The following is an 18,310-nucleotide window of genomic DNA, read 5'->3' as shown; positions in this document are numbered from 1 at the left end:
TTTTCACACGAGCCTGCTGGGAAATCGGACGCGCTGACTTCAGTATAGCTTTAGTATAAGCCGAAATGAACAGTCAAATCCATTTACATCGTATAAAATTGGCTTATTTGCATACCCGAAATACGGGCGGTGATTAATAAAATTAAGATAGCTGTGAATTTTTTCCTGTTTATTTTAAAATAACTTAGCAAGTTAAAAATAACTGAATAATAAATTTGTGCTCAGATTATTTTTTTATTGTAACAGTTGCCCATTAATAAACTTCAGTATTAAATGTAGGAAATTTCTTGGTTCCGATAAATTGGTCCTAAATAAATGTCCTTGATTGGCATAATTTTTAGTACAACAATATATAAACCACAAAGTAGATAACCCTATTATAAAGCGACAATTTACACGGACAAACTGGACATCACAGCCCATAAAAATAACCTTTTATTCCCCGGACCTCCATACATTTTCTGCAGAATCCTTTTAGACCGCAATCAGATTCATTGGACCTTAAAAACTGTCCCACAACACAATTCACAAAATAGGAAACTAAAGAGGGTTTAACAGGCCAATTCGAGTTATAGTTATTAGATCTGTTTCCAATATATTACTGATCAGTCAGTGTCAAAAATGACATTACTTCAACCAAAAACATGACTTTTGACACTGACAGATCAGTATCATATTGAAAACAATTCTAATACTTAACTAAAACTGGAATTGGGCTGCAAATTTAAAGGTTTGTTATCTTGGTAGCCGCCATGCCAGCCCGCATAGAGACGATTTAATGCTGATTTTATCAAGCTGATTAAATGCTGGAAAACTTAATTGAATCTAACTTTAACTTATCATTCTCGACGTTGGTTTTGCTTGGTGAATTCCACTATGGAAATATGCGGGAATGGGTTTGTTCACTTAGGGTAGCTCTAGCTTTATTTACTGTTGAAAGTAAATAGAAAATTTATGATGAGAGTACGTTACCACGATTGTACATTAAAGCTGGTTTACATAAATAAATAATTAATTAATATTATAGGACATTCTTACACAGATTGACTAAGTCGCACGGTAAGCCCTAGGAGGCTTGTGTTATGGGTACTTAGACAACGATATAAATTAAATGATTAAATACATAGAAAACACCCAGACACAAATGACACCCACACCCAGAGATAAACACTCAGGTACAAATATCTGTGCTCACCACACAAATAAATGCCGTACCAGGATTCGAACCCATGCAGGACCATCGGATTCACAGGCAGGGTCACAACCCACAAGGCTAGACCGGTCGTCACATGTTATGAAAAATGATTTCTGACTTACACAACATAACTTTTAACGACTGGATTATTTTTCAATAAGAAAGCTAATCGACATCTCATCAGTTTTATTTCCGATTTTTATCGCAGGCAGCTTTAGACCAGTACGGATATGATGGTCGTTCTTGTCTACGTGACAGCGTGATAAAACGGTGTCCGTCACTTTCTATCCCACCGTGTTAAAAAGTGACAGTTATTTTATCACGTGGATAAAGATGGATAAAGCCATCCATAATAAAAAAAAAAAAAAATGTCCTATGTCCTATAATACGCCGGCAGGGCTCGGAAGCTCAGAACGGTTTTTTTTTAAATCTCTTAAATAGCCCAATATTTTTAATTATTTTATACTCTTTACGTAGGGCTGAATCGTTTTTTCTATTTTATTTTATACTCTTTACGTAGGGCTGAATCTATTTAGGTAACAACTTCGTATTATTAGACTGTCCCATTCAAAGTGAAATAATAAACCAAAGAACGAACAAGAACGTAATGTTACCGGTATTTTTTGTATGAAGATAAACCGGTTCCGAGACTTGCTTTAGAGTAGTCCGACTTAAATAAGGGCCACAAGAAAGTTCTCTGGGCTTCGTTATGGTTTCAAAATTTACGTACACTCCGCGGGTAAACTTGGAAACGTTTAAATCATCCCGACAATTATCTCGCCGACGTGATAACGTTAACTTGTCTGTTTGTTGTCTCGGGATTTAACGTCAACGGGGAGCTTTTATACAGGAGGCGTATTCTGACTCTAATAACCGGTTATAAATTTGATCTGGATTTATTATGGATATGATCTGTCACTGTCAAAAGTGACGGTCACAGTTTATTTGAAAGTAAGAATATCATAAGATCATAACATAACAGTACAAAGTGTCGCAGCAATTTGAAGATTTCAAGGCGTCTGTCAAAATTGTATTATTGTATGAATGATTAATAATTTAAAAAGTAACAAATAATTAATAATAAGACTTTTTGCAACAAGTTTCTTCTTAGTTTCTTAGTCTGTATTTATTGGTTTAGAAGTGGTATTTATTTAAGCATCTCTAGACCTTGAGTACCCAATATACATATTGTCATATATTACGAAAAATGGTGTCCTAAAGAGCTTTGTGGGCACACTACCACTCGTATATTTTAATATAATCTCGATTTAAAAGAGTTAAATAAGAAATTTCGTTTTATTTCTTATTTTATAGGTTTAATTGAACCTGGAACAAGCTTTTCGTCTTTTACGATACAATTTGTATACATTAAGAGCTTACGAGTTAATGTAACACTCCATAGTATAATAAAATACGGCACTTAGGAGTATTACTTCTTAAAAGAGCATGGATTCCGCGCTTCTCGATCCACTACTACCAACCACATTTGCTTCTTTGATAGCGTTTTGCGCCAAATGGATACTGCACGACAAGTTGATGTTGTTTATTTCGACTTCAAGAAAGCTTTCGACTTAGTTGACAACGATACTCTCCTATGCAAACTGTCAGCCTTAGGTTTCACCCCTCAACTTCTTGTTTTCTTCTCTGACTACCTCAGGAATCGCACACAATATGTCCAATTAAATTCTTACCAATCTGAAAGGTATTACACTCGTTCCGGGGTTAGTCAAGGTAGCACTCTGGGGCCTACTCTTTTCTTAATCATGGTCAATGATCTGCCAAGTAATATATCAGGCGTGGAATCACTATTTTATGCGGATGATCTTAAAATAATTCAACCGGTCGTAAATCCATCCGACTGTACGGTACTCCAACAAACAATCAACATGGTTGACAGCTGGAGTAAAACAAACCGCTTGTACCTAAATGAATCTAAGTGCAAAGTAATAAGTTTTAGCCGGTCTGTAGATTATATCCTCCAGACATATACTCTTACTAACATTCCCCTTGACCGAGTAACAGAAATAAAGGATCTAGGGTTAACACTCGACACTAAGCTAAACATGCACTCACACATTATAAATATTTGCAAAAGTGCCTACAAAATTTTAGGGTTCATTATTAGAACGACTTCTGAATTTCGTGACCCTAAAATCGCAATAATTATTTATAATGCCTATGTTCGCAGCAAGCTTGAGTACAATTCTATCGCATGGGACCCTCGGGAAGCAAAATATACCATAATGGTCGAGCGCGTCCAACGTAAATTTGCTAGACATCTTTACAAAAGGTATTACGGATACTACCCATACTTATTTCCGTCATCCTTTGTATTGGGAATGGTAGGGTTAGAGTCTCTCGAGCTAAGGCGTAAGCAAACGCTTGCCTTACACTATTGTCTGCTTTTAAGAAATCGTATTGACAACCCATCCGTTCTGGAGCGTATGCGTATTTTTACCCCAGACAACTACATAGCTGCAGTAGGGCGTAGCGCACGTAGAGCCAGAAACCTTTTTGCATATCCAAATGTTCGCACTTATCACGGTTCAAACGCACCCACGTACCGAGCAATAGAATTACTAAATAACTTCATAGCTACAGTCCAAAACGCAGACATATTCGCAGACAAGTGGCCGTCCCTACAACGTAGTATCAGGATTTTTTTAAACTCTACCTATGTTATTTAATATCAGATTCTTTTTTTTATCTCTATGTAACTTAGTAATACATAATATGTATGTTCAATTATAAAGATAAGTGTGTAATACAATAAGTGTACCTACTAATTTTATGATACTGACTGATACTGACAACATATATGTACCTAATTAACAGTATAAGTGCCTTGGCTTGAGCTGTAAACTTATACATAGTGTTTGAATAAAGAATAAAGAATAAAGAATAAAGGCCCGGAAATAATATAAATTTTAGGTTTGTTACCTACAGTGAGAAAATATGCGTCGCTTTTAAATACCCAGGGTAGTTAATTTTATTTTAGGTATAAACTAAATAATGCAAATATTTAAAATAAAAATATTAGGTCTTATCTGTATTTTTGTATTACATTCAGAATACACCTGTTTTTAAGTTACCGCTGAAAAACTATTCTTTATTAAAAATATGGACTTAGCCAATACCGTGAACGCTGTTTTGTATGTAAATAGTTAAATACACACGTTTTTAGGGTTCCGTAGCCATAATGGCAAAAACGCAATCTTATAGTTTCGTCATGTCCATGTCAGTCTGTATGCCACAGCTATTTTACTCGAAAACTATACTAAACTATACATATATGTGACGTTCCACGGGAAAAGGTACCTTATGAGGGTTTCTAGTTTCGGAGATATGAAATGTTTTGTAAAGAGGTGAAAAAATGCTCAATTTTTTTTTATTGTGTGATCTGAAACCTTAATGCGTAACGTTTGTTTACCTGTTTTTATTTTTGTTATAAGTTAGTTATAAGCCTAGTAATGTCGTCTCAGAGTTTAGTAGAAAAGGTACCTTATGGAAAAAAGATTGAAAATTCCCAAAAAAACTAGTCAATACGGGAAAAGAAGTTTGGTAGAGAACTGTATTAGCATTCTGCAAAACTAATTTGATAATTTCAGTTCTGGTTGGGGCGCCTCGCAAATATTATAACCGTACATAGACCGACATCACAAATCCAAGTAGCCTGCTATTATACCAAAGTTACTCTCGTCAAGTCTTTCTTAACTAGAATAATCTTCATTTGGTTTGGTCGCATGCAGTAAATCAGCCATTGGTTTGCTGAAAAATGCCAATACCCGACGCATTACCTTATGGAATATCTGAGGTCATTGAACCTCAATGCCGCTTATCTTCAATAGCAACCGAAATATATTATTGATAAGAAATAGACGATTTATACCATCTTAACCCCAAAATATTATTAGTTTATCCTAACTGTTCCATCATCATCATGCCTCATCATGTAACTTAATCACAAGGTACCTTTTCATTACATACAAATTATTGGTCTTTTTTAAGATTATTATGACGAAGAACTAATTAAATTTGGGGCAGTTTAATGTAAATTAATATTTTCTATTCATAAAAGATAAACTGTAATATGATTGATATTTTGTAGTGATGTATTATTAGATTTATTTCCATAAGGTACCTTTTCGTAAATGTATGGAGCAAATACTGTTATTGTTATGTAAGTTTAAAGTGGCATAAGGGGTTAAATATAGTATTTAGTTGGGGTTTTAGGATTTATTTCATTTGAATGACAGAATTTCTTTCATATGTGCTCAGAAAAATTGATTGTGTGTCACATTAAAAGTAAAAATATTCTATTTTGTGATTTTATATGAAAAAGTCAGAAAATACATTTTCACCTCTAAATCGGTATTGTTTTTTGCTTAAACTGTCTGTCAGTGTCGTTTTCTAATAGATAGAATTTAAATGTTGAGAGCTCATTGCAATCAATCGTGAAAATGAAATAAAACTTTATTTTCAAGAGATTGGCTAGTATACACATAAATCAGTCGATATCAAAAGTTTCTATTTGCATTACAGAACAAGTCGCAATATTTTTTTAATCTCACATATATAAGGTATTATTATTTGTAGTCAACTATGTAACTTACTTCAGGAACATAGTTTTTTAGGCGGCTAAACTTAAAACTTCTCTGTCGTAAAGTTGCTAATTTCACAACATTATTTTCAAAAAATCATATCTCTGTAACTACGCAACCTAGAAGGTTGATCTTTTGTGTTATCGATAGCTTATTTATTGTAGATTACTGGGGTATGCATAACTCCATACCCGCCATAAGGTACCTTTGACCGTGGGACGTCACATATTAATGAAATTTGGGATGTAGGTGTATTTTGTAAGCCGCTACTTACTAGGGGGTACTCCATAATTATACGTAACTAAAACTAAGAAAAATAATGTTAGTAAAAATCAATGAACGGTGCATCATTCGACAGGTCTTTAAAAAGAGGTTCAATGATTCTAAAAAAATTAACATGAAAATAAAATCGCTTCGAGAATCCAAGAAAATGTGCCCCTCCCTCTTTCCTCTTTGCCTTGCGTGAACTTTATTTTTCATTTACATTGATTCATATTGATACTGAAGTCACTTACCTAATGGGATAACAATCAACTCATAAAACTTCTTTCAAGAAAAGTTGAGGAGGTCTTCTTATAGATATGAGAAAGTATTTCACGATTAGGCACGTCTCGGTAGCCATCAAAACACGTTCAGGAGGAATATTCTGATTGTAATAATATTCTTTATTGTGCACAATGAAAACATGATTAAATACAGCAAATTAACATAAATAAAAAACTAAGCAACAACAGGCGGTCTTATCGCTAAAGAGCGATCTCTTCCAGACAACCTTCAGGTAGTAGAAATTATCGAAGGGAAGAAATAAGTATAAGGGTAGCAAAAATAAATGAAGTGCAAGAACAGGAAAAAAAAACAGCACAACTAAATATATAACAATATGAATACATACATTAAAGACATATATAAATAAATAAATATATAACAGTTTATGAATTTGATCTGGATTTGTTATGGATGTCGTGGCAAAATCTTATCTTATCTTCATGATGTGGCCTAACTTGTTAAAAAAATAACTTTAAGATAAATTTCTACAACCTACAAGTATTACATTTATTGACATGTTTTAAATACACCATATTTTTTTTTAATTTTTCAATGAATATTTAATACCTTTAAAATTATATTTAATGTTCCGTAATCGCTTTTTCACGCCGCGCGCGTTTCCCGAAAATTAGGCACGGAGGGCTGTGTTCAGCGTTGAATAAAAAGTATAAATAATAGAGACACAGCTCTGCAAGTATAGAATGTTTGATTGGAAATATCCTCCTCTTTTATAATATTAATTTTAGTTATTTAAATATTAATACTTTTTGAGATATTAGGGAAATAAAAAATATCTACTTTTTTCCCCCTCGTTTTGTTTATAACTTTTGATATTTTTTGTGTGCTAATACACGCTTCGAATACATTTTTCTAGACATCATTACGAATCTAATGAGGTATCACACGTATTTTTAGGAGTATTATCTCTATTTTTTACCGTTTTCCGTTTCTCGAACAGACTATATGTAAAGAACACTAAAACTAATCAAATAATCGGGTCACGATATGGATATGATTCACATATCGTGCATTTGGCTCGTACTTGTATGTACATGTATTGGCGCGGGCGAGACGCAAGATAACTAAATAAAATTATTCAAATATCATTCTCATGTCAGTGTACGTTCGAATTGGCCTGATAGTCCAAAGTGACAGATCATTTCCATAACAAAATCCAGATCAAACTCATAACCTCTTATTATAATCAGAATTTGCCTCCAGGGTTCGAACGGTAGTATTATCGTATATATTTTTATTTTATGACGGGATTCTTATGGCTCTTCCAATATTTTATAGCAATACTTTCAACACTTATCAAAACCCAGTTTCTTACTAATAATATTTTACCTAAGACACACTAGAGGCATATAAACTTTACTTGAATCTTATACCTTTAAACGAGCAATTCTTGTATATTTGTTTATATATTTTTTTTGGGGATCTCGGAAACGGCTCTAACGATTTCAATGAAGTTTGCTATATGGGGGTTTTAGGGGGCGAAAAATCGATCTAGCTACGTCTTATCTCTGGGAAAACGCGCATTTTTGAGTTTTTATAATTGTTTTCCGAGCAAAGCTCGGTCTTCCAGATATTATAGTATAATATGTGATTAATTTAAAATTTAAAACATTTATTTACATACAATATATATACAGTGGTACTACTAAACGAAATTAATAACTAGCTTAAATCTAAAATAGGCCCTTGAGGCATTGTACCAAGGATGCTGGCGGCATTTCCTCGCTGTATCGCAATGCTGATACGTTGTGCGAGGTAGCCGCCAGCTCTTCAGTCACCAGCTCTTCAGTCACCAGTTACGTCAACCAGACGCTTCGCGATTTCTGCGATTAATTTAAATACAGATAAACAAACATAAAAAACGCATAATTATTATGTAAGGTTAGATGGGTTTAGAGAAACACATGTAGGGTCAACACAAGAGAATCACTTGTAGGGTATCCTCATACTGTTTCTCTTGCCCCGAGCAAAATAAATTATGTTATCCCTAACCCACATGAATTTATTATATATTTTGATAATGTATTTTATAAATGAATATTTAAAAAGTGACTAATTAATCATTAAAAAATTATCATTAATTAATTATATTGTGAACATTTGTTTTAATAAATGTAATAGGTAGATTTAACATTCCAAACATTAAAATGCAGCATAAAAAAAACACACAATCTTAAATCAAATGAGATGTGTAACCATAAACCAGAAGGCGAACTAAATAAATATGGAACTTAGGCATGTGTTTTCCCGTTCGCCGTCACCCATAAACAAGGCACAAACTTTGATAATAAAGTCTGTCCGCCTTGCAGAAATACGACATACCTACATTCACCCCTTTGGAATAGTTGGGCTGAGCTATTTGGACAAAAAACCGGGCAAGTGCGAGTCGGACTCGCGCACGAAGGGTTCCGTACCATAATGCAAAAAACGGCAAAAAAAACGGTCACCCATGCAAGTACTGACACCGCCCGACGTTGCTTAACTTTGGTCAAAAATCACGTTTGTTGTATGGGAGCCCCACTTAAATCTTTATTTTATTCTGTTTTTAGTATTTGTTGTTATAGCGGCAACAGAAACACATCATCTGTGAAAATTTCAACTGTCTAGCTATCAAGGTTCGTGAGATACAGCCTGGTGACAGACGGACGGACGGACGGACGGACAGCGGAGTCTTAGTAATAGGGTCCCGTTTTACCCTTTGGGTACGGAACCCTAAAAACTAGCCGTAGGTATCGTTTACTTAATGTATCGTTTAGGTACGTCTGTTTTTTTTAATACCACGTCGGTGGCAAACAAGCATACGGCCCGCCTGATGTTACATTCTTTGTACAGTCACCTGCAATAATATGTTACTCTTCGAAGGCCGCAAAAATATGTGACACGCTCTTAAAGGGCCTACTGATTAACAGTTCGCCGGACGGTATCGGTCTGTCAGTTGTTCGGAACTGTCAAAATTTTGTTCTAACTGACAGGCCGATACCGTCCGGCGGACTGTTAATCAGTGGGCCCCTTTAGATATGGCTCTACAAATACATTCGTGTCAGATATTTTTGCGGCCTTCGTTGTGTAACATATTATTGCAGGTGACTTGACTGTAGCGGCAGCTTATAACTGAATATTCTCGTAATCATATTGGTGTACAGGCCGTAGTAGGTAGGTACACAGGTTCAGAGAGTGTTTGATAATTCCATTTATGTATCACGGAGTCTTGCCTGTGTAAAATGATTGGGAAGAAAAAAAACCAAGCAGCAGAAGCCAGCCAAATTCAACTTTGTACTCGTTCTGATGAGATTTCTTTTGTTCGAATTTGACTAACTTCTGTTGTCCCGTTTTTCTTACCATTACCGTTTACAGTAGTTTTATTAAGTATGATGGACGTAATAGGTATAGGTAAATATCATCATTTAGGTACAAATTAATAATTAATATCAGGCGTGTGAAGCCACAAAACAGTCTTACAGGAACAAATTAATATTTCATGTTGTTCTCGAAATTTAATGAAACTCTCATTTTACTTGGAAATTACCTACAGAAAATTTATGACATTTGGTACAACTTAATTATTCATAAGTAAGAGAACAATATTATTTCATTCAATATAATCATCATCAAATAAATTATCTCCAGTTTGTAATGACAAACAGTTAGCATATATACAGGGTGTTTGGTACATCGTTTGCCAAATTAAAACGGCAGATAGGTTGAGTCATTTGCTATCTTCCCAGGCCTAGACATTTTTAATTTTGCGCACGTTTTTTTTTCAGCTCTATGCCAGTTTTTGGTAAATTTCAAATTTTTACTTGCGCAGTAGTTAAAAAAACCATGGCCAATTTTTTTTTCTACGCATGAGAAGATAGCAAGTGACTCAACCTATCTGCCGTTTTAATTTGGCAAACGATGTACCAAACATCCTGTATAGGTACATTTGATTTTGAAAATGAAAATATCAGTATAATGTCGATTGGTTAAAATCACACCCATGAAATCTTGCAAATTGAACATAGTGTAGTGTAGTTTCTAGAACTTAATTTATCTCCAAGTGTAACAAAGAAAATAGTAAAAAAAAATTAAAAGAAGTCTTTTTATTTTACCAGGGATGTCAGCATTGATGATCAAACGGTCATTGATGTCGCTGCCAGCGCCGTGTGTGTCAGGTAATAGAAAAAGCTCAGTAAAGATTACGTTTGATGGCAGGGCTTTACTCCATTAGGCATCAAATTGGTAATACCTTAGGTGCATAGTGCACTAGGTACTACATAAGTTATTAGTGTTTAGATACATAACAGGAATACCACAACAAGAGCTTTGTAGAACACTCCGTAGTCCGTTTATCTAGTTTATTTGCGCATGGTAGGTTATGTGCATGCGGTGTTGCATAATTTGTATGCATATATGATACAATATACACATATTCTATAGGCAGAAATTCAATGGAGGCAACCAGTACATAATAAAATATATACAGTCCTTTATATTTATATCACACGTTATATCGATATGTAAAAATTAACATGCTTAAATGTTTTTATTACATACGAGTACATATTTAGCTGGGTACTAGTAAATGATGTTTTAATATTGCTAATAACTTTTAAAAACTTCTTGTTGCATAGAAAGTAATAAAGATTGAGGATTTTATTAACTACGAAGCTAGCAGTTTATCCTCTTTTTTGTTTAGTTTATATTCCAACTACTCGAAGTAATTTAATTTTCTCTCCGTCTCTGCAGATTTGACCGTGAGTTTTCCATTTTCTTACGGAAGACATTCAATTTCCGTGATATAAGTAGTTTATTTACACGGTCTGAGTAGATGTAACAAACAAATACTTCTTTACTTCTTTTTTCCTCGAACACTGAGTGTTTACTGGAAGACGGTGCAGTGTAATAGCATTTATTTGTAGAAGCTATGTATTCTTTAGTGTAAATGAAGATTTAGTTTTCTTAGATCGAGCTACGGTTTCATAATAGGTAGGCCTCTTTAGGATAAGGTACCTACTGAAAAAATAAATCTATAAGTAACAAATTTCTGATAATGCCTCTGACCTGCATTAATATGTTACTCTTCGAAGGCCGCAAAAATATGTGACACGCTCTTATGGCTCTACAAATAAGATCGTGTCAGATATTTTTGCGGCCTTCGTTGTGTAACATATTATTGGAGGTTACTGTACAACGTTATTTCAGAAAGTAAAGTACCTATATTGACATGTCCATAAATTATGGGTTTTAATGAGTTGCCAAATTATGTTCTCCCTCATCCCCTAGGGAGTCTAATGGAGAAAATAGAGAAGGTGCGGAGAACTTTATCCGTTTTTAGGGTTCCGTACCTCAAAAGGAAAAAACGGAACCCTTATAGGATCACTCGTGCGTCTGTCTGTCCGTCTGTCCGTCTGTCACAGCCTATTTGCTCCAAAACTACTGGACCAATTAAGTTGAAATTTGGTACACATATGTAAGTCTGTGACCCAAAGACGGACACGTAATGAAAACAAAAGAATTTTGAACATAGGGGGCACTTTTTGGGGGGAAATGAGAAAATTAAAAAACAAAGTTTTGCAAACCATATCGTGTTATATATTAAACGACAGGGCTTATTTTGACGATCTCAAATATATATTTTTTATAGTTTTATATTAAATAGTTTAGAAGTTATTTAAGAAAATAGGCAAAAAATGACCATTCCCCCCCCCCCCCCTTAACTCCGATACTACTGGGTCTAAAATTTTGAAAAAAATACACAAAATAGTTCTTCATCTCTAGATGACAGGAAAACCTATTAGAAATCTACAGTCAAGCGTGAGTCGGACTTAAGGAAAAAACGCGGTTGGGCTGTTTTAGGGACACAGCCGCAATGTTTTACGTACAACGTGGTATGGACAGCCATTGCGAATGCCGAAGGCCGACCTACGCTTATGGCCGAAGGCCCGAAGCGCAGAGGCTTTTAAAAACGCGCGGCCGAAGGCCGAGTTGCGGGAGGTTAGTGCTCAAACACAGAACAAAATTAGTACCTACTTCAAGCGTCTGAAACTCATCTTCATTAACTTAAGAGATATTCTCTTGTCGGTGGTGTATGTTCCAGCTTCCCCTATCACTTGCGCCAGCTTTTTGACTTTTTGATACGATACGACCCCTACTTTTTCTTTCACTTGTTCTAAAAAGCTGCGTCTAGGTTTTCCTCTACCCCGCTTGCATCCTATCCGCCCCTCCAGGATTAGTTTTAAAGAAGTGGTCGTGTCGTATTAAGTGTCCAATCATCTGAAACTACAGGCCTAAATTTTGGAAAAAACACGAAATATAGTTCTTTACCGAGAGAGGTGCGCCTCCACGCTAGGTCGAAGGATGAGCTGTAGGAGGGTAGTCAAACATAGAACAAATAATTGGTTTAAGTAGCTAAATGAGAAGACCGAACTGTCGTGTCAGACGTATATCTGTTATCAAACTGCACAACGGGACTTAATCGCGTATTTAAGTTTTAAGATTTACCTCCGACGTTTCGAGGACGGCGTTGTCCCCGTGGTCTCGGAGAAGACTGGCTCAAGTTGACATCAACATCTTCTAGCCGCGCGAGTTTTTCGAACTACCCGCACTTGGTCTTGTTTATCAGTTTGAACGTTTGCGCACTAGGGATGTCACTCTGTCGACACACAACACTAACGATATTCGATTTATCGACTGTCGATATTCGTTTCCGCTTACATTTACTAATGACTGGATTCCATGTGGATGAGATCTTAAAACCCTCGTCCCGATTAAAATTGCAATGTTTTTTTATTTCAATGGCTTCCCGCACTTTTCTACTGTAGAAATGGCGATCCGTGGAGAGGATTTTAGGGTTATGCAGCTCAATCCAGTGGTTTGGTCCTGACTCCAGCAAATGCTCAGCCACCGCAGACTTGTTGACCTGACGATTTTTGACAGCTGCGATATGTTCCTTAACTCTTTCTGCTATGGTGCGCTTAGTTTCTCCGATATAGGAACTACCACAACTGCAATCTATTTTATAAACGCCAGGTGACTGGAACGGAATAACGTCCTTCGGTGACCTTAGGCTCCCTGCTACTTTGGATAAAGGTGTGTACACCGTCTTTATAGAGTACTTTCCAAGTACTGTGCCAACTTTATCCGTTACCCCTTTTACATACGGCAAAAATGCCGGCTGTCTGGAGACATCAGGACGTTTCCGCGTTGCCTTTCGTCTGGGTTGCCACTTTTTTACCTTGTACCCGTTCCTCCTTAGTACCTCCTGAATATGCGACATCTCACTCTCTAAATATTCAGGGTCACACAGATCATGTGCTCTGTTTACTAGCGAGGTAGCGAGGTAGTCATTAGTAAATGTAAGCGGAAACGAATATCGACAGTCGATAAATCGAATATCGTTAGTGTTGTGTGTCGACAGAGTGACATCCCTAGTGCGCAAAACGTTCAAACTGATAAACAAGACCAAGTGCGGGTAGTTCGAAAAACTCGCGCGGCTAGAAGATGTTGATGTCAACTTGAGCCAGTCTTCTCCGAGACCACGGGGACAACGCCGTCCTCGAAACGTCGGAGGTAAATCTTAAAACTTAAATACGCGATTAAGTCCCGTTGTGCAGTTTGATAATGTTTAATAATCGTGAAAGTTTAAATCGTATATCTGTTATCTTGAAATAACAGAGATACGCTTAACCAACGCAAAAATAATATAGGCACTATGCCTAACATAATACTTGAACAAAATTTTGGTTAAAATTCAACAAATTTACTAAAGTTATTGCGTAACTAACTATCCTCTGACAGCTCAGTTAAAAAACATGGAAATGCCTGGCCGTGCCCTAGCCAGCCGTGTGTTGTAAGTAAGTTGAATGTAAGAACTTGGCTTTGCTCGCTCGTTCGAAAATGAGTGCAGTACGGAACCCTTGGGACGCGAGTTCGACTCGCACTTGACCGGTTTTTTTTTGTCTTTACAATACAAAAGTTCAAGTAAATGGGTCAAACAGATCAGTGTGTTATGTCTTTCCTGTAGACATACACAAAAGTTAAGGGCTATAAAGGTTAATTTTCTTATTTAACCCTTATCCACGTGAAAAGGTCCTCTCTTTATTTAAAGAACTATGATAAAATCATTGCTTGCATGCCCACAAGCTGTTAACTATTGCCCACAGGAGAGAAAACTAGTGTGTTATCGCGAACAGCACATTTTTCTCTCCTGTGGGCAATAGTTAACAGCTTGTGGGCATGTAAGCAATGATTTTATCATAGTTCTCTAAATAAAAGGAGGACCTTTTCACGTGGATAAGGGTTAAATAAGAAAATTAACCTTTATAGCCCTTAACTCTTGTGTATGTCTACAGGAAAGACATAACACAGTGATCTGTTTGACCCAAATACCAATCACTTTTATCATTGTGGTTTTGACGCAAAAAATGTTATGTATGTACCACTTTTATACACTCTCCCGGCCAGTTTTGACCACGGCGACTGTTTCAACTCCGTTGTTGTATATATACGTTAGCGCCACTTGCACCATTCCACTAACACGGGGTTAACGGTTAAACCGTTAACCCAGTGTGAAATTGTACTGGTAGCCATGGTAACTCCAGGTTTAACCGGTTAACCCCGCGTTAGTTAATGGTGCAAGTGGCCCTCAGTGTGCTTGCATGTGGCACCACTTACTTTACTAAGTGCCAAGTCGTACCACAAAATTGTTAGATAACTTAGATATATTTTTTTAATAAAATACCACGATTATTAAATGGAAATGTGGTTCATTTTTACCGATATAGAGTAGATTCTGTTGTAAAACAATTTAATTAAGTACAAGGCTGGCCACGTCCGCCAAGGATACTTTAATTAGTTAATCGAAACAATTACTCATTCATTCAATGTGCTGGTCACACGCTTTGTTTGTACCACTTATATTTATTTAATACATATTTACAATACCAATGGATTTTCCTTATTTAAGCTGTGTATAATTAGGATGTTGATTGACGTTCAATTTTATTTTGTAAGGCGAAATGAATAAGGTATAAAGACTGTTCACTATAAAACCCGGCCACGCATGACGTGGTAAATCTTTTAAATGAATGTACATTTTCAAGCAGCACTTTTCCTTAATAATTTGTGGTTATCAAACTACATAATAAAATTAGAAACATAATATAAAGTTAGGTAGTCTGTAATTTTGAGCGATATATATTCCACAGTACTTACCTATATTTTTCGGTTATTAACAAAGCATAGGTGGGTATACATTTTGCAACTATTGGTTAACACTAACAGTCACATTTAGAATGATTACTTAAGACAGACTGTTGTATTAATCACTGTAAGTTACAGTTCGACTTTAGGTAACAAATATTCCAAACATATCTCGTTATGTAGCAGGTTAACGGTGCAGTGAACAGCCAAAGCCATTCGCCTTCAAGCTCACCATTCGAATGGAACAGATGTCAATTCAGAAACGTCTGTTCACGAAAAGGTAGGTAAATTCACGTTCCATCGCTACATGATTTCTGTCGGTATTGAACCAGGCCAATCAGACCTATTTCCGTGACTTTATGTAGGTACACTACGCTCGCTTGGTGGGACATTTGTGCTAACTTTGATCGACAGTAAGAGAGCTTCTATTTGATCCACGTTTCACCAAAAACCCTACGTATTCAATATAAGTACCTACCTAAAAATATGATTTTAATAACGTCGCTCTAAGCTAAAGCGCTATTCTTCCTTAGCTGCCTCTGCCTTTTAGGATCACTCATATGTGAAGAGGCGATTAATTCTTTCCTTAGTAAATTTCAAGTAATCATGCGGACCTCTTTATCAAAGTTAGCAGCCACTTCGCGTTATTGCTTTAAATCCTGTTTACTTGCTCCTTAAATTTACCGAACCTTAATCTCTTCTCCCCATTGGAAATCAACTAACAATTGAGTACCTATACGCTTTTAATTTTAATATTAAATACGAAACTTACATCGAGTAGGTACAGTCGCCATCAGATATATCGGAGCGGCCAAGGTGCTCACAAATATCGGAACACGCCTCTATTGTCAGGGCGTTAGAGCGCGTGTTCAGATATTGTGAACACCTTGGCCGCTCCGATATATCTGATGGCGACTGTACTAGGTAGGTAAAACTCTTTCGCATCAGATTTCGTGTATGAATTTTTGTTAGCCAATTACTATAAGTCTCTTGGCTTAAAACGGAGTGGTCTAGGCCACGCGTTCCTATATATGTATATGAGACAGTCCCCGAACTACAATAGTCCCAGCATACATCATATGCACATATATTTCATATACTTCACAAAAGACTTATCAACATAATAACTTTCGTGTCTACAGAATAGGCTTTTGAATCTCTTGGGAGGCTCTTTGTCAGGTGACATGGTGATGGCGGTCTTTGTACTTGTACCTACTTAGTTTTCCACGGACACCTTATTACCTAAGTGACACGTGATGTCTGTGAGAGAATAGTTTGGCACTTCCCGAATAATTGAATCGGTCACTTCAGCAACAACTTCGGACGGCGATTGGAAAAATAGCGATTGGAGTGGCTAAGTAAATGGGAGATTTTATTTGTTTGATTATTTATATAGTTTGCTAGTTACGGATAGTAAGAATGAATACTTTATTTTCGGATTTATATATTTCACTGCTGGTACATCTAAAGTCTAAATGTAACTAATTCGTGATTCACTCGTAATTTCAGGAGAACGAAAGGTTCGTAGGTTTTCGCAATAGGTACGTAATAAAGTTTATTAAATGTTTTATGTACTGTAACAATATTTTTTTAAGCCTCATAGGTGTTAATATATTTCGTTTCTAATATAAAGGCCATCTAGCGTTGAGCGTTGGTAATACTTGCATTGATCGAATTGACGTCGGTCTAAAGGCTAATTAGTTGCAGAAAGGATCGACAGAGGGCGTGAGTTAACTCGCTATCTGCATTTTCTTAAATAAAAGGTTTACTTTTATTAATTTACAGAAATTAAAACCTAATTAAATGTTTTACAACTTTCTTCTTTCCTTTTTGGAAATTATTATTAAGTATCTTTTTTTACTGAAACGAGTTTTGGAAGCTGTATCTACATCGTGCGCGCAACGAAACGCAGCGCAGCAGTGGAAGTATCTGCGGTGTGATCTGTCATTTTTATTCCGGATGAGATGGAGCATGGTCTAATAAAACATGGTCTTCTATTCCCAGAGTGACACGGGCCTACGTCACAATAACATTGCCACTTTATTTCAACATAACATGTTACATGGGTACATTATACCTATGGTTAATAAGAATAATAAGTTAAAATATTTCTTTATTTATTAATCATTTATTTATAAGGTAGATACAAACATTAAAAATAAAATAAACTAACTTATCTATAAAATAAAACTAAATTAAAACTAAAACTAATAAGTACTAAATAAAATAAAATTAAATAAAATTAAAATACGTCTAAGAAATTGGGCCCCTTTGGCATGGTGCCGAGGACGCTGGCAGCATTTCCCCGCTGTATTGCGAAGCTAATACGTTGAGCGAGAAAGCTGCCAGCTCTTTCTTTATAATTTTATAATTTTCATTTATATGTATTTTATCTTAAATTTTACAATAACACGTCATTTTTAATTATTCGTTAGCAATATCTTCCGATTCACGAAAGAAATTTCAGACGTTCGGGTAATTCTGTTTACATTACTGGCAACACAGGATAGCGCTGTCAGATTTGACAATTCGGATCTAGATAACTTCATGCCCTGACCGTCATCCTTGTCGAACGCGTGTTAATTGTTATTTCCTTCTCGCTCAGTGTCAGCAGTCGCAGTGTTTTCCAAACTTTTCACGTCGTAAGCTTGGTAATTAATGTGTAACTGTGAATTAGTTTTTCAAACGTTTGTCTTGTACAGATAAATAAAGTTTATTTTAATACATTAGATTTGATTTATTTTACTATGTTTCTACATGAATAACT

At 35.8% G+C, this 18,310-nt stretch overlaps 1 protein-coding gene and 1 long non-coding RNA gene across 2 annotated transcripts in view; one reads left to right on the top strand and one right to left on the bottom strand.

Annotated features, from left to right (window-relative positions):
* LOC134797577 (uncharacterized) overlaps window positions 1-18,310 on the top strand; it is a 113,710-nt gene that overhangs the window by 579 nt on the left and 94,821 nt on the right. The window lies entirely within an intron of this gene.
* Window positions 1-18,310, bottom strand: part of LOC134797531 (probable G-protein coupled receptor CG31760) — a 126,281-nt gene that overhangs the window by 91,791 nt on the left and 16,180 nt on the right.

The sequence above is a fragment of the Cydia splendana genome, chromosome 15 (assembly GCF_910591565.1).
Source record: "Cydia splendana chromosome 15, ilCydSple1.2, whole genome shotgun sequence".
Taxonomy (NCBI): domain Eukaryota; kingdom Metazoa; phylum Arthropoda; class Insecta; order Lepidoptera; family Tortricidae; genus Cydia; species Cydia splendana.
This window is presented reverse-complemented; position numbering and strand designations above follow the sequence as displayed.